We start from the raw sequence: 27,535 nt of genomic DNA, 5'->3' as shown, positions 1-27,535 counted from the left end.
TGTGGGCATCTGAGTGGTTTCTGTACGTGTTCAGAGCTAAATAGCTCTTCCCACTAGAAAACACAGAACTAAAAGATGTTTGGGTTCCTTTGACAACCTATAGATGCTGCCACTCAAATCCTCCTTCATAAAGGCCAATAGTTCATTCTTTCGCCTCTCCCACAAAGCAGCCTTGCAAACGAAGAAAAGGAGCTGACTTTCTGACGGCGCAGTGTTCTAGCCCACTGACTCACAAAGGTCGCACCCAAAAGAATTCTGTTTAATTTTAACTCTGAAAAAGCCCTGAAGCCTAGCTACCCAACAAACACTTCTGGTTACGGTAAAGGAGCCCTTGTTGTTATGGCAACACATTGTCTGGCCTGGTAAATATTTGCTGTATTCTACCCTGATACGATCTCTAGCATGACACAGATATTTCTGTTATAAAAGAACACATATAATCAGGCAAGGGTTCGTAGTCCCCCACAGGGGGCAAAGAATATACCACTATTGAATGCTTATATTTATTTATTGCATTTTTTGCTCTGCCATTCCTTCAAGGAGCTCAGAGTTGCATGTAAGGTTCCTTCTTTCATATTATCCTCAAAGCAACCCTGTGGTGTAGGACAAGCTGAGAGACAGAGTGAGTGGGCCTGAATCAGGAATTGAATCCGAAACCCTCCAGTCCTGGTTTAGCATTCTAACCACTACAACACACTAGCTTACTATATACAGTGGTACCTCGGGTTACATACGCTTCAGGTTACATACGCTTCAGGTTACATACTCTGCTAACCCAGAAATAGTACCTCGGGTTAAGAACTTTGATTCAGGATGAGAACAGAAATTGTGCTCCGGCGGTGCAGTGGCTGCGGGAGGCCCCATTAGCTAAAGTGGTGCTTCAGGTTAAGAACAGTTTCAGGTTAAGAAGTACCACTGTAGTGATAATTACTTATCCAGAGGTATTCTGCTCCCAAATGGAGCTGACACCCTTTCATGGTGTTGCAGCCAGCTAACTTTTACTCAGAGCTGATCCACTTAAATTAATAAACATGTTTGCTTTTGTAAGATTTCTTACCCACACTTGACCCTAAAGTCAGTGCTTTTTTGTCTTTAAAAAAAAATGTTGAGGGGTACTCTCATCTTCCTACTCATATTGAAATACTGCCCCTCAATGAGGCCAAACTTAGATTCACAAAATGTTTAGGGGTGTGCATACCCCTGCGTACCCCCCAGAAAGAAGGACTACCTAAAGTTATAGCAATAGAAAGCACAATGATGAAAACAAGATAAGATAGAGTTGCCATATGTCTGGGATTTTCTGGACATATCCGGACATATCGGCAGCAGAGTCCGGGCAGAAATCTCAAAAATGTCTGGGAAAATCTGGACGTATGGCAGCCCATGTTGGCCATTTTTGCCAATTTTCCATAAAAATAGCTTTAAAACGGCCAAACAACTTTGCCTTCAAAAAAAAATAGCAACCCTAAGATAAGATCACTACAATACATAAAACTATTCCAAATGGAACAGAACAGGATAAATATGTTAATTATGCCCATTAATTTCAATGGGTCTAAAATGCAGGTTGTTTACCAGTCTTTCATTGGTTGAACACATAGACCGCTTTCACACCATACATTTAATGCAGTGTCATACCGCTTTAAACAGTCAAGGTTCCACCAAAGAATTATGGGAGCTGTAGTTTGATAAAAAAGCAGAGACATCACCTTGCCAACAAAGGTCCGTATAGTTAAAGCTATGGTTCTCCCAGTAGTGATGTATAGAAGTGAGAGCTGGACTATAAAGAAGGCTGATCGCCAAAGAATTGATGCTTTTGAATTATGGTGTTGGAGGAGACTCTTGAGAGTCCCATGGACTGCAAGAAGATCAAACATGTCCATTCTTAAGGAAATCAGCCCTGAGTGGACAGATTGTAAAGCTGAGGCTCCAATACTTTGGCCACCTCATGAGAAGAGAAGACTCCCTGGAAAAGACCCTGATGTTGGGAAAGATGGAGGGCACAAGGAGAAGGGGACAACAGAGGACGAGATGGTTGGATAGTGTTCTCAAAGCTACCAACATGAGTTTGACCAAACTGCGGGAGGCAGTGGAAGACAGGAATGCCTGGTGTGCTCTGGTCCATGAGGTCACGAAGAGTCGGACACGACTAAATGACTAATCAACAACAACAAAGTTTTATAAGGGTGCAGATAGTGGTTAGGAGACCCCATGCATGCACACTTCCTCTCCCAGAGCTGCAGTTCCCAGGACAGCTTAACAACCAATCCGTCTCCCCAGAGAACTTTGGGAATTCTAGTCCCATAAGGATTTTGCTTTAAATGTATAGTGCAAAGGGGGGGGGGGTCTGAGTTGTATCCAGCCCCGTGGTAACCTTAATAAAGCCTGTCCTTAATATTCCAGGGAACATCTCCCAGCCACACAATTGGATACAATCCTTTGTGTCATAGTCCCTCTTCTCCCACCCCGACCCGCTCCACACTCTCTACTGCTCTTGCTGTGTCTTATTTATGTTTATACCTGAGAAACAGCCTTTTGTGTACTGATGTGTTACAAACATTTCGCATAGCATCAGGACCGGTGCGGGCTGGCTCCAGCCAACCCCGGTCTCCATAGCAACACAACTCGTTCTCCCTACAACCCCCCCCCCCATCCTGAGTTTCCAGTTCTCAAAGGAGAGACACATAATAGTCCAACAAATGAGAATGTATATTGAATGGTCAACTTTATTATTATTTTTTATTTTTTAGCAAATACAGAAATAAGGAACTTCTTAACTCCTGTGTGATTACAGAAAATAATAAAAAAATAAATTCTGATCAGCTCTGGCTGGTTAGAAGATACATATTGCCTGTGCTTTATAAGAACCAAAGGAGACAACAGTGTGCATGGATGATGCATCTGATATTTTTCAGTTACTCTCATTTTTTCAATCTTAAGTTTGCCACATTAGCTTGTTTTCCTTTCCCCCCCCCCTTTTTTTTTAAAGGGTCCTCATGAAAATTCAGCAGCAGCTTAGGGTGAATTTTTTCTTGTAAACAAATTTTTGTAAAGCAATTTCCCCAAATATAACACATTTGATGGCTGTTGCTTTTATTGCTGCATGCATTTTTGTACTCATTACTTGGCTGGAGAACTGCACTGCAAAGTCTAGAGGACCGCAGATTTCAAAGGATGGCTGTCTTTCAGTCCACATATTGTTTTGGAAAGGGAAAATTTGGAAACTTTGCTTTTAAATGTAAACCAAATAGTATTTTGCTCCCAGTCCATTTTAGATTTACCACAGTTTGTCATGGAATTTTAACCCTAAGTGGGGTTAATTTTAACTGTGTTTTGTTGCAAACCATACATGTAAGGTCAGTGGTTTGTTTGTTTCTAATATATATAAAAAAAGGTGCCAGTACTCACTATTAAGTTGTTATAATAAGTGCCACACTTTTAACATTGGGGGCGGGGGGGGAGGTGCCGGTATTGCTTTCCCTTGAGTAACCCCAGGGGGAAAAGCACTGGCTAAGGTTAATCACAGTTTGTTGGGTTTGGACAACATGGCAAGCTGTAGTTGGTTGATGTTAAATGAAAGCTTAAAAAAAAGTTCTCATGTTGCCACCCTCCTGACTTCTCGAGGAGGAGGCACACGAAGAAGGCCCTCAGAAGGTGATCTCAGGGTCCTGGTGGGTTCATATGGGAAGAAGCAGTCCTTGAGGTATGGCCGCAGAAGATCTCAGGGTCCGGGTAAATGAATCAAAGCTAAAGCCTCTGATCTTCTCATGGTTGCACCAGAAGATGAGGAAGGCCTGAGGTTCACCTCATTCTTGTGACTATGGTTTAACATTACACCTGGTTCAGTATAATCCCACCCTTACACATCATACTAGATGGCGCAGCACACCACTGCCATAGAAATGTTTCCTTCCAAGCATTTGCCAATGTGGGCTGAAATAGTAATCCTGCAAATGATATCTGGCAAATGAATGAGTGCCAGCATGCACAAGATTTACCAATCCTGTTCATATCAAGAGGCCCATTAAAGAGGGATGTGCCACTTCCCTAATGGATGGTTAGTTGGTATGCAAGTGTTGACACATGTGTGAGAGGGAGTGTGTATGAATGAGCTATCACAGATCGAACGGCACCACTAGAATTTGGGTTCACCTTGAAACATCCCCCAATCAGATAGTTCAGATAGTCAGTTGTGAGGCCTCAACTGATGACATTATGTGATGCAGTATCACAAGTTGTGTGAATGGGTGGCTCAGCTCTAACTAGTTTGCTGGTATACGTGTGTGTGCCAATGTGCAGATCTGCATCATGAGAGCAATGTGAGACGTTTCAGTCTTTTCTCTGTTCATAATGGATTGTATCCAATAATAATCAAACTCAGACGAAATTAAAAGACACCTGCTCCTTGGGAGAAAGGTGATGGCAAACCTAGACAGCATCTTAAAAAGCAGAGACATCACCTTGCCAACAAAGGTCCATATAGCTAAAGCCATGGTTTTCCCAGTAGTGATGTATGGAAGTGAGAGCTGGACCATAAAGAAGGCTGATCGCCGAATAATTGATGCTTTTGAATTATGGTGCTGGAGAAGACTCTTGAGAGTCCCATGGACTGCAAAAAGATCAAACGTAGCCATTCTTAAGGAAATCAGCCCTGAGTGGACAGATCGTGAAGCTGAGGCTCCAGTACTTTGGCCACCTCATGAGAAGACTCCCTGGAAAAGACCCTGATGTTGGGAAAGATTGAGGGCACAAGGAAAAGGGGACGACAGAGGACAAGATGGTTGGACAGTGTTCTCGAAGCTACAAACATGAGTTTGACCAAACTGCGGGAGGCAGTGGAAGACAGGAGTGCCTGGCGTGCTCTGGTCCATGGGGTCACGAAGAGTTGGACACGACTAAACAACTAAACAACAACAAAAAGTTAGTTAAGTCCTTTAATTTGATTATGACAGATTTTAGAGACAATTCTCAAACTTTTTTGAATGTTTGGTTTGACTGATGGATTTAGTTATCTTTGAGGGTGGGAAGAATACTGTCTTCCATTACTCTACTAAGTTTTATTAATTTTTTATGGTCTACTATTTTTTAAACCACTTTTATGGACCTGAATGCAAATAAATGCATTGTTTAATGTGGATTATATGGCTGTACTACCTTCAGTTTTATGGATATGCAGTTCTCATTTTCTGTACTTTTCAAAGGCAGAATATTAAAACCACCAGACACAAATCCTGTGTCTCCTTTATTAAATTCTCTCCACTATCTCTCAGAGGTCATATGGTTTCCATTTTTTTAAAACAAGCAACTTTTGACAAGTTTTATTCACCTTCTGGATAATCCCCTTTTCTCATTATATAGTTTGGGCTTCTTAATTAGTTTTTCCACTTTTCAAGCTCAGCCTCTTCTTAATCCTTATTTATTTTCCCTGTGTTTTATAATATTTCACTCTACATGTAATATACCATCTCCACTTAATAGCTTTCACAGTTTCTTTTAACAGCTCACCTGCTTTGATGTGTCACCCTCCTTCCTGAGATTTTTTGCACAGTCTGAGCTTCGTAGGAACTTCCATACCAGTAGAGGAGCCCATAACCCAATTTAATGAGATATTATCTCAGGGCATTGACCAATGGAAAGTCCTTTAGCAGGTAATGCAAGTGCTCCCTCTGGTGGTCAACAAGGACATGGCTAGTGTACATAAGGAAACAAATTTCATTGCAATATGTAAATTCCATAAATAATGCAGATTCTGTTTGTATAATCATATGAGTGTGGATACAAAATCTTTTTAGCACCAGCAGAAGTAGTTGCAATTTCTCAGAGACAGAGCCACCACAGAGACTGCAATCTTTTTCTCACTTTCCCAGGAGTAAGTCATCTCAACAAGTCTTACTTCTGAGTAAAGGTGCACAGGGCTGCACTGTTAAATACGGAGCCCCACCCCCACTTAATATTTTAGGTTCCAGGTCCTTGCACCAAGCAATTTTGATTCATGCCAATTATTCCTTGTTTGGGGGTGTAGAGAAATGCTACCTAAGATCAGCCCATCTCATCACTTACTCATAAGTCAAGCCTCAAGGCAGAAGAATGCTACTGAATGCAAAGCCAAACATGCCCCCAGCTGTTTACCATCCTTATTGGACACAAGAAAATGGTCACCCTAGGCCTAGAGGCTCACATTATTCTCAGGCGCATCCACCCTTCTATTCTGATGAACTGTCTGGTGAATAAATGGATTGACTCTAATGGTGAATAGATGGATTAAAGATAAGGCTGGGGAAGAAATTCAAACCAGTTACATTTCACAGCGAACTTACAAAGTTTGCACTTTCCAGAACAATACGTGAACTGAAACACAGCCATTCTTCGAACTTTGCACTTCTGTGAATTTTGCAAAGCAGTTCTCCACCCAAATATTGCAGATTGTAAGGTAAAGTTTGCATATATGTGCATATATTAGTGTAAAGAACAACAATATTAGGAGAAATTGCTTTGCAGCAAATGTGTAATTAGGCCAAATTGCATATCAAAATATGTATATTAGGAGAAAATCGCACAAAAATGATGATAAATTTTCACAGGGACTTTTTAAAAAAATGCAAACTGATGTGGAAATTTGAAGAACAGAAGGATAGAAGAATTAGAAACTGAGAGAAGGCAACATTGGTTTCACATATATCTAACTGAAGATGGATGGTAGATAGATAGATGAGAGACAGACAGACAGACCTATTGCGAAATCATGATCTTAATCTCATCTTCAGAAACACACATTAAGCATGTTAAAGTGCTTTGTATTAGAGGAGATATTTATTCACTGTACTGTGGATTATCAAGTTGGCTTATTTGATAATACTATTCAGTTAGAAATAATAAATTCTGCAACTATGCCCTTGATCAATTAAATTAGGCCGGACTGCAATTCAGATTACTGTTTCTTCCTGTGCCAATGTGCACCTGTGTTGTTTTGACTAATCCCAAAGAAGTATGGGGAACTTGTGGCACTCCAAATGTTGTTCAACTCCAACTTCTATCTGCCCCGACAATGATGACCAATGACCAAGGATAATGGGATATGTAGTCCAGGGGCACAAGTTTCCCATGCCTGCTCTAGAGAACAGGATTTCTTTGATTCCAACATGTGAGAACTCAGAGGCAAAGGAAGTTTACTAAAGGACTTGTTGGAAGTTTTAGCAAGTTAGACTGTTGGACCGTCTAGCTCCAAAGTGTCTACAGCAGAGGTGGGCAACCTTAAGCCCGGAGGACAACTGTGGACCTTCAGGCCTTTATATATGGTCCTTGGAAGTCTCCCTATACATCACACCTCTCACTGGCCCAGCCCTGAATGTGTCTTGGCTGTAATGTGCCTGTCAGCTCTGATATCAGAACTATTCCATTTTACAGTGGTACCTCGGGTTACATATGCTTCAGGTTACATACGCTTCAGGTTACAGACTCCGTTAACCCAGAAATATTACCTCAGGTTAAGAACTTTGCTTCAGGATGAGAACAGAAATCGTGCTCCAGCAGCGCAGCAGCAGCAGGAGGCCCCATTAGCTAAAGTGGTGCTTCAGGTTAAGAGCAGTTTCAGGTTAAGTACGGACCTCCGGAACGAATTAAGTACTTAACCTGACCTCCGGAACGAATTAAGTACTTAACACTGTAGTTTGGATTCCTCAGATGCAAGAAACTACTTTGCTTGCTTGACTGCACAAGTCTTTGCTGAGTTCAAATGCAAGGATCCAGCATTTTCGCAGAGTAGGCTGGTTCTAGAAGACTTCCTTTCCAGATTACTTGTGCAAGTGCAAATCATGAACTGTAGGAATGCCTTGGCAGCTAACAGCAGCTTCTCCCCTTGAAATGTGCACTTTGCAAATAGTAACAAACTTCTGACAGCAAAGTGCTTGCACTGGTCTAAAGTATATGTTACAGGCATTCTGATAATAAGGACATTTCCATTGTATTGTGCAGGGAAAATGTGCAGAGGTCAGTGAAGAATGTCATGCCAGGTTTTAAAAATATACAGACATACCACAAGGGGGCATCAAGACCTCAGAGCTGAGAGCTTTTCCAGCAAACTGGACTTGGTTTCATTTTGAGGCACAGGGACATCACAGCTTCTCCATGGAACACGATGGGCTTGTGCTATAGCTTTGTTCAAGCCAAAACCAAGGGGGGAATCCCACTTTCTACATTTTATACAGTAAACAAGTTTTGACCAACGATGGCATTAGCAACTGTTAACTTACAGTTGCGGGTCATTTCACATTTTTACATGCACAGTACATTGAAGGCTGGCTGTTGTATTTAAAATATAAATTGTAAATGAGATAAATAGGAGTTAGCATGTATCCTATACGTGGATATATTGGGCTGGCAACCAGGATTAGCTGAATAGCAAGTATACATACCTGGTTGGTGGCTGTGTCATGTGTGAAAGAGCAAGGTGACACTAGTGCAAGATGGTCCTATTGGTGCCACTTACACTGGTGCTACTACTCTTGTGCCGGGGTACACTGAGCCTGTCTAGCCATAGACGCAGTGCCGGATTTAGGTATCAGCTAAACAAGCAATAGCTTAGGGCCCCACTCTCTTGGGGGGCCCAAAAAAAATTAAAGGGAAAAAACCACCTGGATGTACATTTCCAAAATATAAAATAAAAAACAAATAAAATAAAACCTACATACAGTTGGAGCTTAATAATTATTTCACTATTATTAATATTCTTCTTCTTAACTGTATTTCACTATTAACGAAGCTGAGGCTCCAATACTTTGGCCACCTCATGAGAAGAGAAGACTCCCTGGAAAAGACCCTGATGTTGGGAAAGATTGAGGGCACAAGGAGAAGGGGATGACAGACGATGAGATGGTTGGACAGTGTTCTTGAAGCTACTAACATGAGTTTAACCAAACTGTGGGACGCAGTGGAAGACAGGAGTGCCTGGCGTGCTCTGGTCCATGGGGTCACGAAGAGTCGGACACGACTAAACAACTAAGCAACAAAGTAATATACTTCTTCTTAATTGTATTTCATTCAACAATTACTTTGATAAAATACATATTTTGTTATGTGCAAATGGCTTTAGATACCTATTAATTCCATAAATTACCATATAGCATATGTTCAACACAAAAAACAGTGACAATTTGTTGTTGACAAAGGACTGCTGGACATATAAAGGGCCCCATTACCTTCAGTAGCTTAGGGCCTCATCAAACCTAAATCTGACCCTCAATGAATTTGCCCAAACCTTTTTTAAAGCCATTCAAAAAACAAATTGTGCCCTCAAGGAGCATTTATTTATTTATAGTCAAGCAGTGTATACTTTTTTATGAAATAAATACAATAAATACCACAAAATATATAAATGTGCCTCAAGAAAAAAATCACAACCATATTTTTAAACATACAAAAGTCAAAAATACTAAAAGAGATTTAAAAGCATGTAACAATGCATCTTGTTTCCCAGGATGGAGAGGTGTGTGGATAGAAACCTCTTGAATTTTGCCTGGCTGGACTGTAGCCTACTGTACAAAGGAAGGTGTCACTTCTGTTGCTCCACCCACTTTTGCCTCTGGACCTGCCCATCACTAGCATGTGTCTCCTCCCATTCGTTCACCCTGGAAGGGAAGGTTACCCATGAGGCAATGCGGCTCTCATGCTGAAAAAGTTTGGAGCACATTATAATATATATGCAAAGCACTGGATAGTAAACATTTAAAGTTTGCTTTTGTTTGAATACCTAGTTTCCCACCCCACCTGCCAATCCTGGTCTTTTGAACTTGCTGTCCCAAGAATCAGTGCAGGAAGATTATGAGGCAAATGTCAACCAAACTAGTCCCTTCCAACTATACAATTCTATGTTTCTAGGAAGCTAAATGGCCATGGGTTGCCCATCCCTAACCAGGTCGGAATGTGATATTGTATTTAAGGTTCATGAAACTAGGGATGAAAGGATCTGCCCTTTTCAATCCTCTCCATTTCACATTTATCGAATCTTAAATTCAGCTCTCCATATTTCTGCTGTAATTTGCTTTTTTTAAAAAAAACTTTTTAAAATTCTTCAGCATCTTAGTGTGAATTTCTCCTAACACTTTTTTGTTTGTAGTTTTAAATAATATGCAGATTTTTCTTGCAATTTCTCCTAATACATATAATGCATTTTGCATGTTGTTTTCACTAGCGTATGCATTTTATGCATATTTTCACCTATATATGAACTTTCGTAAACATCGTTTGGTTCAAGAATTGCATCACAAAATTCAGAAAAGTGTGCAATTTCGAAGGATGGCCATGTTTTAAATCTCAGATTGTTTCAGAAATATGAATAGGTGATAAACTCAGTTTTGTGTAATGTGAGGCCCTGCTCTGTGCCCCCTCTCCCTGAGAAGTTTGGACAGTGACAACAGCATGAGAATTTTCTGTTGTGGTTCCCCATATATGGAATGCTTTCCCCAAAGAGGCTAGTCATTAAGTAATCTATGGCATGTTAAAAATGGGGGTCTGTTATTATTTTTGATTATTATGTTATTACTATTCTTTATTTTATGTTTTTATTATTATGTTCCATAAAATACGTTTTTAATGTTGAATACCTCCCTGAGATCTTTTGATAAAGGGCAAAACAAACAAACAAACTGAACATCTCCCCCACCGTTGCATGAGATACAAAATGGAAACTCTGTCTAGGTATCCTCACCATCCAAAACAATGGCTTTTTGTGTATCAAGTTGCTAAGCCCATGATATGCATGCATTTGAGTGTTACACCAGAAGTGATCTCATTTCAGTCCAGACAATTGAATTAAATCCATATAATCTGCTCCTCAGTATTTACGCTTCAGGAAGCAAAAACATTCCTGAACTGGCTCTGTGCTAAATTATTTCCTGCCTGGTTTGAGCCATCTTTTCTGTGATTCATGGAACAATTACCGCAAAATGGAAAAAAAAAATTCAGGTTTGGGACTGATAAGCAAAAGAACCATATGCTAATTGGTCCAAAAACAAAAGAAAATGAAAACTGAAACAAAAGAAAAATGGGTTCTTGTAGTTCTTGTAGTGTGAGCCAGCTAACTTTGAAGTGAATCCTACAACGTTGAATGGGGCTTACCCCAAATTAAGTATGGATAGGGAAACCACCTTCGGCTAATTATGCTAGTCTCTTGGACAGAGATAATTTAGATAATTACTTTAGGTTACAATCCTACACCAATTTACTTGGGAGTAAACCTCATTGAACTCAATCAGACTTTATTTATGGGCTACACAGTGAGTGAATTAATCAGCCCAATGACTGGAAGTATTATGATGTGTTTTAAGTGTTATCTCAATTAACTGGTCAGCATATTTTTTTAAAACACATGTGCTTTTAAAAATGGCACCATCGTAAGAGGCATTCTGCCCCCACAGAAAGAGGCAACTGGGCTCTTGCCACATTCCAGGGTCAAGGGGGATGAGTGAATGAGCAGTAAAATGGCAAATGCAATTCAACGAAAAGATGTGTAAAGTTGGGGCAAAAATCCCTTAATTTCACATATGCACTCATGGGGTTTGAACTGGCAGCGTCTGATCAAACAGGAGTGGGCAACTGGATCTGGCCAGGTTTGGCACCCACCGGTCAGCCATCAGGTGACCTTTTATATCCCTGAGGATAACATACCCAAAATTCAGTACATTGCAGAAAATGGCTACTCTGGCTAGAGCTGATGGAAGTTACAGACTAAAACATCTGGAGGACACCGGGTTGGTGAAAGCTGTCCTAAGCGTTTAGCCAGCACTAAGCAAGCAGTTGAATGGGAAGTTCAGTGTCCACAAACAGAACTAGCTGTACTCTCGATGGCCTTTCCAAGTGCCGGATGAAGAGTCACCTGCAGTAAAGAGTCTATGGCCTTTATGCAAAACGTGGCTGCAGCCGTTACATCAGGCTGTATCATGGGAAGGAAGACCCAGGGCCTCTCCATCAACACAGCTGAGAGGCCAGCAACTTTTGCTTGCATTGGAGGACATTGAACTAAATGACCCTTTGGGATCCCTCCCAACTCCACAAAGTCTGATTCTCCTCGATTTCCCCCCATCCCAGCGGACTATTATAACAACTTGTAGCTAAGAGCTTGAACCTAATTTTGCTTATTTCCTCCTCCTTCCCACTCCATTTTCCTTTTGAGTCCTTTTATTTTTAGATTGCAAACCTGAGGGCACGGACTGTCTGTTTTAATTATTTGTAAGCTGCTCTGGGAACCTTTCTTTTTTTGGCTAAAGAGTGGGATTAAAAAATTCTGCACAGAAATAAAGTAAAAATAGAATTTCCTCTGCGTGGGAGACACAGCAATTTGCTTAGCGCTCAATACACATGATTTTCGCATATTTCACAGGGGAGGTGTGGCTGTGAGTACTTGAGTGCTGTTCACCCTCAATTGTGAAGATGGAGTCATACTTTTGAGATGTGAGCTCCTCTTCTCTGGTGAGATTCTCCCATTGTTTACCTGAAAGGGGCAACTTCTCCATGCAGCACCACCTGCTGCAGTGGAATTGAGGTGGGTGTTTGTGCCAGAAGTCCTGAAGCAGGTTAACTGTGCGTACTCTGAGAACAAAAGAGATACCCATTTGCCCATCTGCTGCTAGCCTTGGCTGTTGGCTGATTGTGCAAAGTGTTCCCTTTGGACAAAGTGCGTTTTTATCAAGTTCTCCTTCAGCAAAGTCCACATGTGTGTCCAGGTTTACAAATACCGGGACAAAGTGATGTTGCCCCGTGTTGTGTGTGTTGTTGTATGAGCTTTGTTCTTTGGCTAGAGCTTATATGCCCCTGTTGGTGTGCCATGATTGGCTCTCTAGTCAGAATCCTATCTTCTGATCTGGCTGTGGGACAGAGGAAGTGAAGGGCAGTCAACTGGGGTTTCCCATCCACTACAATGGGACTATTTTTACTTAGTCATAAGAACATGAGGAGCCATTGGTCTGGTCCAGCTGGCTCTTTAGTCCAGCATCCTTTTCTCACAGTAGCCAACTAGATGCCTGTGGAGAAACCTACAAGTACCACCCAGGAGGAACAACAACAACAACAATTTATTATTTATTTAATAATAATAATAATTTATAATTTATTATTTATATAGCATTCTCCCTTCCTGTGATTTCTGGCAACTGGGATGCAAAAACATTACTGACTCCGGCTGTGGAGGCACAGCATAGTCATCATGGCTGGTAGCCATTGATAGCTTTTTCGTCCATGAATTTGTCCAATCCTCTGTTAAAGCCATCCAAGTTGGTGGCCATCACTGCCTCCTGTGTGAGAGAGCTCCACAGTTTAACTATGTGCTGCATGAAGTCTCTTTTTTTCCTGGCACTGGAGACAGGACTGACCTCCAATCTTCTACAGGAATCCACACCGTAACATTTCCAGTCCTCTTCATCCTCCTCTATACTCCCAACTCCACCCAGTTTTGCCCCTTGCACTGGTGCTGATCTACTGTCATAGGAGTTATGCTGGCACAACAGTATCAATACACTACTGTAAATCCACTATGTTTTGTTCCTCTGACACAAAGATATTTGAGATCCTATCCCTGTCCAGTTGGCATAATACAGGGATATCCGATAACCAGTAAATCACTAACAAAACTATAAAGGAATTAGGGTTGCCATATTTTTGAAGAGGAAAAAAAGAGGGCACATTTGCCAACTTCTACTTTTAACTATGGATCACTATGATGAATCTACCATGAGAAAGAGGATGTGTCCTGCAAAAAGAGGACATATGACAAACCTACACACAATTCTGTTGTTTCTTTGGGAGATTCTTTGCTTGCTGGTATCAAGGATAAGGAACAGTCTTTCCCACCCCCACCCCCTCAAATAAGGTTTGGATTTTCCTTTGGAAAATTCCCTAGTTAAGTTTTGCCTCCTGGCAGAGTTTCAGCATGTGGTCTCCATTTTAGCTTACGGTCTCCAGACCTCTCACTGTCATAAGTTGCACTGCACTGGTGTGTGTGTGTGTGTGTGTGTGTGTGTGTGTGTGTGTGTGTGTGTAGATAGATAGATAGATAGATAGATAGATAGATAGAAAGATATAGATACACACACGCACGCACACACATACACACACACCTCCCCATCCGTCCCGCCTCCCCCCCCCCCCCCCGGTTTTATTTGTGCTAGGAAAACTCTGGTTCTGTAGCAGGTTGCAGATCCCTATCTGCCCCTCACCCAACTTGAAGCTCTCCCCAAAGTCCTCCTATTCTTAACTACTAGCAACACACTGAGCAGAAAAAAGTGACAAGCAGTTTAAAGTAGGATTTTCTGGGGGAGGAGGTGTTCCCCTCCCCACAATGCAGCCACTGCCAGCACCTTCATCAGTTCCTGTTGCAGCACCTTCCTCCAACATAACACCAAGGCAGCTTTTTAGCTGCAAGCAACATGAATTAATCTCTGCAAACAATACTGAAACATCAGCAGAATGAACCAGGGACTAGTAGAGAAAATGTATTACTAATACATCCTGCAGCTCTTTTAGGCATCAGAGTGTTATGCAACCTCTCTCTCATTTACCTACACAGCAGCCATGGTATAAATTGAGTCATTAATACTGCAATCTTGTGCACATTTTCTTGGCAGAAAATCCCCCTGGACTTTGGAGGGCTTACTTTTTAGTAAGAATAGGCAGGATTGGCCTGTACAGTAACGAGCTGGGATTACAGGTAAGACCTCTCCCTTACAGCAGGTGCTTCTAATCTCAGCTCCTTACATACAGTGAAGATACCAGGTAGCCTGACACCTGGCTGGTTGATAGGGGATCAAATACTTATTTCACTCATTATAATGCACATCGATCTCCGACTTTTGTCTTCGGAGTTTCTGGGGTTTTTTCTGTTGTCTCTCACAGCTACAATAAACCTACCATTAAAATTATGGACAGGTCATTTCCTCGTCAGAGGGCAAACGGGCAAATTAAGCAGTGGATCAAATACTTTCCCCCCTCACTGTAAGCCTGTCTTCTCTAACAAAAAGACTGGGGTTTTCCTTACAACCAAGGAATTGTAACTTTTCTGATTTATACATGCCTTGTCCTTTGCAGAATGCACGGTCTGAAGACAAATATCACATAGGGCTTAGAAATGGGGGAAGATCAAGGGACCGGGAGACCACTAGGACCTGGATAACTTACACAGGGACCCTGTGCTGATGTGGAAGACCGTTCCAAATGCTGGTTCAAAATAAGAAGGCCTAACCTACCTCACAGGGTTGTTGCGAGGATAAAAATGGAGACCCAAGTACACCACCTTGAGCTCCTCGGAAGAAAGGTAGAGTATCAATGTAATAATGATGGCACCCCCACCTTGTAGTGCAATAGGAGACCACAGTGGATGCTTAAGCTTCCTCTCTGGGCATGAATCATGTCCATTGTGCATCCAACCTTCCTGGGTTTCTCAAACCAGCGAGAGAATGTGCACTTTGGAGGTACTTCTGCACAGTCATCTCCTTTGCCAGATGATGAGGGCATCCGTTCTTACAAGAAATCACAAACAGTATTTTGCATGTTAGCTAAACCATTTATTTTTCATTCTGGCAGCTCAATTATGTGGAAATAAGCTCTAATTAAGCTAATTGAGCTTTACTTCCAAATAAATTAGTTTCAAATTGGGAGGTGCCAGTGGTGTTTTTTTGCCAAGCTTGTTATGTATTGCAGCACAATCCTATTTGTTACTTGTAAGTAAGTCCCATTGAGCTCAATAGGGCTTACTTCCAAGTAAGTACACATAGAATAAAACCGTGTAGGGTGACTTACCGGTATGTCTAATTAAGTTTAACGGAATTACCAAGTCTGGTTTGGTGCAGCCATGAAGTACAACCAAATGCATGTCTGCTGGAAAGTAAGCCCCACCGAGTTCACTGAGACTTACTCCCAGGTAAACACATGTAAAACTGCAGTCCTTTTCAGGGATTGTTACTCAGGGATTGATCTGCCCACCTTCATGTCTTTGTATGGCATGTAAACATGTGCATATTAAATATCAGGTGGCTCACAGGTTACACATTAAAACTCATTCATTCAAATACAATTAGGCAGGTTACAAACATTTTTATTCCAAGCTAAGTTCAATTGGGTTGATTCCATGGTATGCAAGCACATGGCTGCAGTAGCACTGCAATCTTAACCATATTTATTGGAAATCACCACCCATTGTTCAGTGGGGCTTCAGAGTACACATATTTAGAATCGGGCTGTAAGGCCATATCCTCACTACCAACTTAAAGTGGTTCAACAGTCTTGTCAGCTTCCCAGAGGACCCTGAGAATTTGAGGCTTTGGGTTTCTGACAGAATTCTGAGCATCTCATAAAAATAAAATTCCCACATTAGGCTAAGACAAATGAAGGCTGACAGGATAAATATTTCAGATATTCTGAACTTACTGATGAAGGTCTCATTCATTTCCAGGTTTATCGTTTTTTCCTTTGAGTCTGTGCTCCTCCAGATGGCGTTGGACTCCAACTTCCATCAGCCCTGGTCAGAATGGATAGGGGTGACAGGCCCAGCAACGTCTGATTTGTAGACTGACCTTCTAAATTGAGGGCCGTTAGCTGGGGCAAGACAGCTGCTGTTTTATTAATAAAGCAAGAAAGGACGTTAGATAAGTATGCAAAACTCTGTAATAAGATTGCTAACATGAAAGGCAGGCCTTTTTATTATTGTTGTTGTTTTAAAGTGAGGGGCAATTGCATAACAGGGAGATGAGAAGGCTACAGCTATCTCCCCTCAAACCCGGGGCACATGCAGAAGATCAACATATTTCCCTTCAAGTGAGAACCTAGAGAAGGTGATCTCTTTACTCGCCCTCCCACTAAGCTTTCCACAGCTGGAAATGCATCCTGCGAGAGGAAGAGCATCCACCATAGCTAATAAGGCAGCAGGAACTGTAGTCTGTGTCAGTATGAGAAAAAGAAGGAATGCTGTTGTTGGTGTGTTTGTCAGGAAGCAGGGAGGGAGCGAGCAGCAGGGCTGCCAAGTGTCTGCTAGAGGGAGCCACAGGCAACCAGAGCCTGATCTCTCCACCAGCATAGTACAATTTCGCCGTAGCACGCCTGTATAGTTTCAGTATAGAAATACTGTAGTTCTGGCCTTGCTTACACTTCCATTTGAGACTTTATTTGTACAGTATTGTTCTCATTTGCTCTTCATTGTCTTATAAAAGGGAATTAGGCGATTTCGTGGAGGAAGATAGATCAGTTCCAGACCATCCAAGTGTTCCTGTTTTCCAGGGACAGTCCCGGATTGACAGAAGCCGTCCCAGTTTCTGATTTGATCCTGGGATGTCCCACTTTTCCTTAAGATGTATCTATTTTGGCTGGGTCGGGCTGATATTGGATGGGGGGGGGGGGCAACTCCCATCTCTTGCAGGGGCACAATTAGTGCCAGCACCGTCCGTTAAGAGTTTGCGTGTAATTTTCAACACCTCCCTTTCCATGGAGACGCAAATTGCAGCTATAACAAAGGCGGCATTTTTTCATCTCTGCCAAGCTAAGCAGTTGGCTCCTTACCTCTCTCGCCCTGACCTAGCCATTGTGATCCACGCGACGGTCACCTCCAGGCTGGATTATTGTAACTCACTCTACGTGGGGCTGTCCTTGAGACTGACCCAGAAACTCCAGTGGGTACAAAATGCCACGGCGAGACTCCTTATGGGGTCCTCGCTGCAGGATCACATTCACCCAGTGCTATACCAGCTGCACTGGCTTCTGATGGAGTACAGGATCAGGTTTAAGGTGCTGGTTTTAACCTTTAAAGCCCTATACATCCTAGGACCCTCGTACCTACGGGACCGCCTCTCCTGGTATGTCCCATGGAGGACCTTACGGTCTTCAAACAAAAACATATTGGAGGTCCCAGGCCACAGGGAGGTTAGGCTGGCCTCAACCAGAGCCAGGGCTTTTTTGGCTGTGGCTCCGATCTGGTGAAACGCTCTGTCACAAGAGACTAGGGCCCTGCAGGACTGCAGGACTGCAGGACATCTTTCCGGAGGGCCTGCAAGACAGAGCTGTTCCACCAGGCCTTTGGTAATCCTCACAGAACTCTAGCCCAATGGTTGCCATTAATTTGATTTGAACTGATTTTATAATGAATTGATTTTAGAATGCTGTATTATTTTACTGTTTTTAGGAGGGCGGGAAATAAATAAATAAATAAATAAATTTCAGCGGAGAAATTTTGGAGGGTATGGAGTTATGCGACCCCGGAGATAAGTAACTATACAACCTTTAGAAGACATCAGAAGGAAGTACAGTGGTATCTTGGGTTAAGTACTTAATTCGTTCCGGAGGTCTGTTCTTAAGAGGAAACTGTTCTTAACCTGAAGCACCACTTTAGCTAATGAGGCCTCCTGCTGCCGCCGCGCCGCCGCTGCACAATTTCTGTTCTCATCCTAAAGCAAAGTTCTTAACCCAAGGTACTATTTCTGGGTTAGCGGAGTCTGTAACCTGAAGCGTACGTAACCTGAAGTATATGTAACCCGAGGTACCACTGTATAGGCAAGTTCTTTTTAATGTTTAATTCTTTATTGTTTTTATATATGTTGGAAGCTGCCCAGAGTAGCTGGGGCAACCCAGTCAGATGAGTGGGGTATAAACAATAAAATAAAATAATAAAATGGGGGTTGGACTAGATGACCCTCAAGGTCCCTTCCAACTCAATAATTCTATGATTCTAAGCACAAGGGAAGCCCCACAGGGTTTCGTTTTTGTTTGTTACCATGTTGTGTATTTTTGTGTTTTTATATTGTAAACTACCCTGTGATTCTCAGGTGAAGGGCAGTGTAAAAATTTTATAAACAAATAAAAATAATGCAAGTAACCAATGCATGAATTATTGTGGCCAGAATGTAAATATATACATATATAAGCACCCCCACCCAGTCTCATTTCTCCCACAGGAGATGTCTATGTTCCCTAAAATGATATTAATAAAAATATTTTTTCTTATACTGTATTTATATTATTAATGCATTATTTCTGAGTAGTAGCCGCACCAGCAGGATTTCCTGAGCCTCTCCTGCCCCCTCTCTTGCAAAGTCCTTTGCCCCGCCCACTCCCCCCACGCAAAAAAATGGGGCGGGCAAAAGTCTTCCCCTTTTTCAACTCTCCCCCGCTGCCAACCACCCACTGACTCTACCGCTCACCCTGCCTTCTGACCAATCAGCGAGCGGGTGACAAATATGCAAATACAACCTCCCTCCTCTCTTACCTTATACCACCCGTAACCAACCACCACCTCCCAACCGCCAACAGACATACACGCGAGCCCTCCTCCCCCGAAAAAAGAAGAAGAAGAATTAAGTGTCCCCTCCCCGGGTTGGCTGGGGTCGCGGAGCAGGCGGTTGGCGGCGCGCGCGCGGCTTCCCTCTCCCTCTCTGCCCCTGTCACTTCCCCTAGTGAGAGGGAAGGCGCGCGCGAACTAGAGAGAGAGAGAGTCCGTGAGGAGAGAGAGGGAGGGAGGGAGGGGGAGCGGGAGGCGAGGGCGTCTCCGCCAATAGACTATTGGCGGGCGAGGACGAGAAAGGGAAAGGGGAGGGGACGGGGGAGTCTCGGGGTGAGCAGGGAGAGGGCGGGGGCAGGGAGCGAATCACGCCGCGTCGCGCCCCGCCCCCCTTTCCCCTCAGCCACCGCCGCCGCCGCGCCACCTCCTTGCCTCAGGCAGGGCCTTTGCCAGCCTGCCAGCCACCCGCCCTCCTCCTCAGGCTCAGCCACCGCCACCGGGTAAGCGCTTCCTTCTCTTGCCCTCCCTCAGGCAAGGAGGCGCTGAGGAAAGGAGAAAGCCCGGGTGGGCGGGAAAAATTAGGCGGGGTGGGTGTTGGTGGTGGGGTGTGGGGGGGGGGAGAGAAATGGGGGGGATTCCCTGAGGAAGAGGGGAGTGGCCGCCTCCTCGCCCACTGCTGCCGCCGCCGTCGCCTTCTCCCTTGTGCCACCCTTAACCACATGGAGGAGGAGGAGGACCGCGAGTCCTCTTAGGCGGTGGCCGCCGCCGGGGTCGAGCTGTCAAGCCGAGGCGGGCGTGGGGCATCGCCTCAGACGCCACCTCTTCCACACACGCGCGCGCGCAAAAGGGAGAGAGAGGGCGAGGGAGGCTGCCCTGGCGGGCTTGGTGAGTACGTGAGAAGCCGAGGCCCTGCCGTGCCTTGCCCTTCCGACACCCCTCATCCATCTCCAGGGACCGACGCGGCCAGCCTGAGCCCTCTTGCTGCTCCCACTCTGCGTTCACACGAGGAGGAGGAAAGGCGCAGCTTGGGCCTTGCTGCTGCTGCTGCCGCCGCCGCCTCTCTGTCACACCTTCTCTAGCTGTCTTTCCCTCGCTCTCTCTTCCACCTCTTTCTTTCCCCGCGTCCTTTCTTTGCTCTTCCCTCCTACCAACCCCCTTCTGCCTTCAGTGCTTTCTTCCTTCACCAGTTTTTAGCCCAAGACTGTTTAGGGAAGGAAGTCCTTTTACTTTTTGGAAGTGGGGGGGGGGGATTAATGAGCAATGATTGCAACCCTCTTATGCCACAAAGACACTCCATGCTCTCCATTCTTCTTTGAGTTATCCCTGGCTTTACCTCCATATATATATAGTCAGGTGTATATTGCCTACAGCATACCTATATAGTGCTACTATAGCAGTATCCCTCTGAATACCAGTTGCTGGGGATTAGGAGCTGGAAAATGTTATTGCCCTTATGTGCTGCTTGTGGGCTTCCTGTGGCCACCATGAGAACAGAGTGCTGGACTAGATGCAAGGCTAAATAAGGCCTAAATAAGGCCTCTGGTCTGTTCCATCAGGGCACTTCTTACCAGTGTATAGGGTAGTAATGACAAAATAAAAATATCCAGTTGCACCTTAGAGACCAACTGGAAGGATTTTTTAAATTTTGTTTCGACTACAGCTACCTACCTGTAACTAGGGTAGTAATGAGCACAGATCACCACCCACCCAATATATATATGTGTGTGTGTGTGTGTGTGTGTGTGTACACACAGGGGGTGTAAATGGTGGGCATGTGCTTCACATCAAATTTGGTGAGGTGCTTTTTTTCCTGAAGTGGATGTCACAGAACGTCCAAGTTAAAAGGTAGAATGCCACTAAATCACAGCTGCTGGGAGGGAGAGAGGGCTGTTACTTTAATGCCCTGTTTATGGACCTCTTGGAGGAATCTGATTAGCCACTGGGAAACAGGTGCTGATCTAGATGGGCTACTTTAATGTTTCTGCAGGGATATGTTTTGCATGGTGAGGAGGTCATTAGGGTGGTTTGAAGTAGCTTTTTAATCACCACCCCACTTTCCAACAGGTTTGAGAGCAAGGTATACTTCTCTGTTGGCCTTGGATGTAGTTGGCTGCCTGCTACATTGGTTGGCAAACATTGTCCACTGGTCATATCTCCGGATCAGAAAGTCATATATGCATTTTACATACTCTCACATGGTCTTTGGTGCCGCCTTCTACTACTGGTAAATTGGCAACTCTTCTCCATAAAATGTATTTACTATCTTCTGCTTGTCAGGAACTGGTTGTCACCTGGTACTCCAGTCTCTAACACAAGACCCACTTCCAAGAACCCATGCAGTCAAGAGGAGGGGCTGACTGATAAAGGGGCAGAGCTCATGCTTAAGGGTTGAAGCCATGCACCCCAGGAGGAAATGGAATGTTAAGGAAAATGCTGTGTTTAAGGTGTGCTTTTTCTTGTGCTTTTGAATCCTCTGCCACCAAGCAGCTTCACTTTACACATTGTGCTCCATGACCTGTTCACCTACCTTCTTCCTTGCCAACCTAGCACTTTGATGTCATTGTACAAAGGAGGAGACAAGCACCTGAAGAGCCTCTGCCCAGTCCTGGTGGGATATGCAGCTATTGCTACCCCCATTCTCCTGTCTCTCATGACTTGGAGCCAAGCATAGGGATATGGGGATACAGCCTCAGAACAAATGGGAAGAGCCCTCTGGGCATGTACATTGTGCCACACTCAGGCTTGCACTGTGTGAAGGGACAGTAGAGCTGCAGAGGGAGACACAGCTACCAAATATACCCATGGAGTTACATTTTAGCTTAAAAGTGGTCACTCTCTCTTACGTCTCTTTTCCTTCTGAGTGTGTGCTGTTCCACCCACTGTATTCTCCCTGCAGACAAATAATTGAAGGAGGAACAGCTTTTCAGTAGTGCATGCTCCAAGCAGGAGGAGGCTGCTTCTCTTCACAAAACAAAACAGCAGTGGCATCTCTGCCACGACCATCCTGAGATTGGACCTCCAACCCTGAGCCACCTGTTGAGGGCCAGTGTGCTATTGTAATAGAAAGGTGGTCAAAAGGTGGAAAAGTTACTTACAGCTTGCTGGAAAGTTGGGATAAATGCATGTTGATTTCAGTTGGGGCGGGGGGGGGGGGGACAGAAGTGTAGAAATTTAGTATTGGATCACAATGTAGCAAGTAGGGTTGAGACCAGTGTGGTTGGGAATGTTAACAAAAAGTTAGAAGAAACTTCTCAGAATGAAAGTAGCAGCCCCAGTGCTCATTTTTATTTTGAGAATTGTACTGGAATTGCTTTAGCACTAGATGGTAGAAGTAGTGCAAGTAAATGAGTGCATAATAACTTTTGGCTAAAATCGTGCAAAAACATGTTAATTTATATATTCTTTAACAGTGCTTTACCATATTTTTAGTGAATATGACCATAGTCTGATAAGATTGGATCATTATTTTTACAGATGGGGAAAGCCGGTGTAACCTGGCATTTCTGAACTGAAATTTGAATTCAGGCCTAGGTGCAGCACACTGCTCCATGAATCATCTAATCAGATAAGAAGTTGAGGGAGTATGTGGGAGTAAAGAGTAATAACATATTGTAAACTGTTTGGATGGCACTGTCTTCTGCTAATGAGGAAGCAGGGATAATGAAGTTGCTTATGCCATTTGATAAAGGTCTGTTATGTAGACCAAATAAAAGGATGAGGTATATACTCTTCATCATATAGACATTTCTGTTGATGGAGGTTATTTAATTGGAGTAATGTAGGGATTCCAGACTGTAATCCTCATGTGCTAGATACTGACAAAATTTAAAGGGCTTGGAATGTGAGTGGTTTTCCATCAGTAGCATTAGTGTAGTGAAAGTAAAAGTAGTTGGCTGGTATCTATTAGCCAATATTTGAAAAGTCTGAAAGTTGATTGTCCTTGAGAAAGGTTGGTGAATATTGAATAAATTTTCTAGAGGTTCAAAATCCAGGGCAGTCATGTTTATCTTTCCCAAGAACCTTCTTGTATTGCTGCTTTGTAGCTCCACCTGTTGCCTCGTGTCTTTTTCTTAATTATCTTAGGTTATAGGGTTTACGGACAGTTAAACATTGATATTTCTGACACTATGTCTTGTGTGTTTTCTTTAAGCGGTAGATTAAACTTTTGCATGTGGTTACAATACCACAAATAATATCTCAATCAGATGCATCCATAGGAACATCTTATCCAGAAGAGGGACTGGAATTTTCCTTCTGGTCATGTAGCTGCTTCCAATAATAACCACATTGATACTGATATTCTTTCTCATTTTAAGTATGTGGAAAGTACAGAAATGATCATTCTCATGAAATTAATAGGGAATGAAAATACACATTGACAAAAACTCTGTTTAGAAACTTAGTTTGTGAGTATTGGCCTGCCATTTGTATTGATATCTCATAAATGAAAGAACTATCAGTAGTGTATATTGCATGTTGTTATATTAATGCTTGGTATAGAAAGGAAAACTAGACAGATTCACACATTTTTGAAATATATATTGTGTTCAGTAGCTTTTTTGTACAAAATAGTGTAATAGATTGTTTTATTGCTGTTAATCAACATAGAAGTGAGACCTTGTAACTAAAGGGCCTCCCTGTGCTATAAGAGGAGTTCTTCTGTTCAGTGTGCCATTGAACCTCAAATAGGAACCTTGTAGTTCAGGTCTCTCAAGGGTGGATGATTTTCTTTCAGTCAAACCTCAGCATTTCACTGCTATATAGGTGGTAGGGTTTTGTAGAGTGGAAAAGGGAATACATGTCATTTCCCTATTTCCTGCCCTCTCCAAGATACCTGCAATAAGCTGTCAGGGGCTTGAGCAGGCTAGTTTCTTCTCCAGCCCTTCAGTCCCCCTTGCCCCACCCCCCGCCTAGCCCATAGTCAACTGAAACCCTAATACTTAAGTGTCTCTATCTGCCATAGACTTTACTGAAATTCACTTATTTTGCTTGGCCTCTGCTTTCAGTTCAGACTCTCTTCTCCCCCTGGACAGAAATAAGAGCTGCCTATAGAAAGCAGTGGTGAAATCTAGGATTTTTGGGCAGCATTATGTGTCTGCTTTCTCCAACAAATAAAATGTGGTAGCCAAGACAGGAATTCCTATGTTTGCCATATAGTGTGAACCTGGAAGTTCCATCTGCAGACAAGGAACTGACTTACTCTAGTATTTCTAATACAGTGGTACCTTGGGTTACATACGCTTCAGGTTACAGACTCCACTAACCCAGAAATATTACTTCGGGTTAAGAACTTTGCTTCAGGATGAGAACAGAAATCGTGCAGCAGCAGCTCAGCAGCAGCTGGAGGCCCCATTAGCTAAAGTGGTGCTTCAGGTTAAGAACAGTTTCAGTTTAAGAACGGACCTCCAGAACGAATTAACTCTTAACCCAAGGTACCACTGTATATATAGGCCAAGCTATCATCAACATACTGTACCTGAAAGCTCATGGGTTCTTGTTGGTCAGGTTTGGGTAGTTGTTGTTGATTTAAAACATTATTTTAATTTATATTTGCAAATTTGCAACGGGAGCTCACCCTGTCGTGGGGATTCAAACCGCCGACCTTCTGATCTGCAGAAGAGGCTCAATGGTTTAGACCACAGCACTAATTGGGAGGGGAAGGCTATTGCTTGAACTCAGAGTTTGTAGAATATTTATTTTTCTGATACCTGAAAAATTTGAAGAAAGAAAACTTGATATAAGGAGTACTGTATTTCTGTGATGTAATTATGTTTAGGTTCAAGTCTTAGGATTGCACCCTTAGGGAATCTGCCCTTTGATGTAAGGGTTCTTCTTAATAAAAGTCTGTTCATGTTTTGTAAAGTAAGTAGCACACTGCACATGCTATTTTAAATACACAAAATTTCAATGGCTTTCCTTTCATTGCTTGTTATGAAATACTTCCATCTCTATATCCCTGTTTTGTAAAAGGTCTTAAGAAAACATATTTGTTTTTTAGACCTTGGGTCAGATTGTATAGAAGACAGATGAGTGCCAACAATTTCTCAGTCTCTTAGGAGTTGGATTGCATTATGTTTTCCTCTTTTTAAAAAAGCTTTTTTTTCCTCAAGTGACAGATGTTTGAATACAAGAATTCTGAGTGATTTCTTAAGGGTTTATCAACTGCCTTGGTTTTGGAATCAAAGTTGAAGTGAGTGTAGAGCCTGCCATTTCCCCCCATCCAGGAGTCAGATTAAAATCTCCCCTGACTTTCCACAACAGAAGCCTAAATTTTCTGTTGGTGGCAGTAATTCGAGGATACTTTGCTAATGGTCAGTTCATGTGCACTTGAAAAAATTCTTGGTAGGTGGAAATAATTTGAACCATTGGAAACCTTTACCTAGCATTCTTATTGTGTGTTAGAATATTAGTCTCCAACTTGTTTAGCTTTTCTGTAGCTAATTTTGCATTGGGGGTAACATTCATGCTGAAGAACCAGTACTCACTGGCTTAAAATGTATATTGTAACTAATTATACCATAAGCAACATGTTAAATAAATGCATCTCCTATTCCACTTGGAAACTTTACATTTAAGTGTGGTAAGAAAATGATTTTATAGCCTGTATGTAATTAGCATGTAGTATATAATGAGTGAATGTGTCTGGTTTAGAAGTAAAAGGGAGGAAACATACATGAGGAATTGCTCAGTTGGTAGAGTGTGAGACTCTTAATCTCAGTGTCATGGGTTCAAGCCCCACATTGGGAGAAAATTCTTGCATTGCAGGGGGTTGAACTAGATGATCCTCATGGTCCCAAGGTCTAGGATTCTATATCTAAACGATTTAAAACTCAAATGGATTACAGGGCTAAACTGCCCACGCAGCAGATGCCATGTGAGGGCCAATTATAATTTCCCCCAAATATTACAATTGTAAAATCATCATCAGTGATTCATTTTATTCCACAATAAATTGAATATTGACATGTTCCTCCCCCCCCCCATAATTTGGGAAAAGTTGACTAGGAAAAAATGTGGACTCTCTTACTGTTTATCTTAACTGCCAGATAAGTAGAATGTGAGTGAATCAGGAAGAATGTTTCTTTGCTACAACAGCTTCCAAACTGGCACAGTGAAAGGTGATGGGATGGGCCTTTTGCTGTCACATGACGACAGGAGGGCTAGCTCTGGGTCCAACGGATTTTGCACTTGGCCAGGTCCACCTCTCTGCTCTGGAGGATACCTCTATCTGCCAGCAGAAGCTTCCCACTAGCCAGGTGCACTGGAGCATTCTGATAGAGCTGCACAGAGGGGAATCTCCACCTCATTCAAACCCCATTCAGCATGGTAGATCCAGGATTTAGAATGCTAAATAAGAACCTTCCAAAATTACTAGAAAATAAAAGTTTGTATGAAAACTTCTAGCCACAACTTGTGGAAATAAAGGAAGGAAGCTGGCTCTTAACGTTTTAGAACACCATATGTAGACAACTTTACAAGCCTTTCTGTTTTGTTCTGGAAATGCTACAAACAATATTTCATTCAGTAACAAATAAGGTAACAATCTTTCTTTACCAGTAAGCTTGCAAGTATAATGTTATAGAAACCCTTGTCTTGGTTTCTGAAAAATTTACATATATCATTTAAGAAAAGACCTTCTGAGTCAGATCACTGGTCAGTTTGTTTCTACTTGTAGCTGTAGCCTTAGATTAAGTTTCTAACAGTGCAAGACACTTTGAATATTTTTATCTCAACTGACAGCTAATGTTGGGGGAGTCATTGAGGTTCATTTCATCAGTTAATTTCTTATAGTTTTAAACATCTTAAATATGATGTTGTCAATATGTCAGCAGAGTGAGTCTCACATTCCTGTATTTTCCACTGGGGGTGGAAATAGAAGTAATGCTGATTTACAAAACTGCCTTAGGAGTCAGAAACCTTACAAAATTTGGTTGAAAAAATAATAATTATAAAAATACTACCAATATAATCATTAAACTTAATAAAACAGTAAAAAAAAGCCTATATCCAGTTGTTATTTATTAAAAGCTTGAACCAATAAAAAAACAGTTAAGCAAAGCAGAAGAAAACATTCCAGGACCAGGGTACCGCTCCAGAAAAGGCTGTTTCGTTGGTTGCCACCTGTCCAGCCTTTGAAGGCACAAGAATCTCTCTCTCTCTCTCTCTCTGACTCATCTGCCTTTATTCAGTAAATAATTATCATTGAAAAATATTGATTTGACAGAATTGGAAAATATTGTTTGCACCAGAAGCTAATAGCCAGGTATATTTTCTTGCTATCATATGTAG

General features: G+C 42.5%; 1 protein-coding gene and 1 long non-coding RNA gene across 11 annotated transcripts in view; one reads left to right on the top strand and one right to left on the bottom strand.

The window, feature by feature from the left end:
• Positions 1–9,090: 9,090 nt before the first annotated feature.
• LOC114602224 (uncharacterized) lies at positions 9,091–19,502 on the bottom strand. Of its 2 annotated transcripts, none has more exons than XR_013393622.1 (3): positions 19,235–19,502; positions 16,411–16,595; positions 9,091–9,623 (listed from the first exon to the last, which is right to left on the bottom strand). It is a non-coding gene; the product is annotated as an uncharacterized LOC114602224 (long non-coding RNA). The 2 variants fall into 2 exon arrangements; XR_003707881.2 differs by lacking the exon at positions 19,235–19,502 and adding an exon at positions 19,020–19,213.
• A 105-nt stretch (positions 19,503–19,607) lies between these two features.
• CHD9 (chromodomain helicase DNA binding protein 9) overlaps positions 19,608–27,535 on the top strand; it is a 72,706-nt gene continuing 64,778 nt past the window's right edge. For 7 of the 9 annotated variants that reach the window (XM_028740171.2, XM_028740166.2, XM_028740163.2 and 4 more), the window contains exon 1: positions 19,608–19,746. The gene's annotated coding sequence lies outside the window, so the exon portion shown is untranslated. Of the gene's footprint in view, positions 19,747–20,111; positions 20,132–21,523; positions 21,691–27,535 lie in introns of those variants that run through there. The other 2 variants (XM_028740159.2, XM_028740160.2) reach the window with 2 other exon arrangements.

This window comes from Podarcis muralis, chromosome 7 (assembly GCF_964188315.1).
Source record: "Podarcis muralis chromosome 7, rPodMur119.hap1.1, whole genome shotgun sequence".
Lineage (NCBI taxonomy): Eukaryota > Metazoa > Chordata > Lepidosauria > Squamata > Lacertidae > Podarcis > Podarcis muralis.
This window is presented reverse-complemented; position numbering and strand designations above follow the sequence as displayed.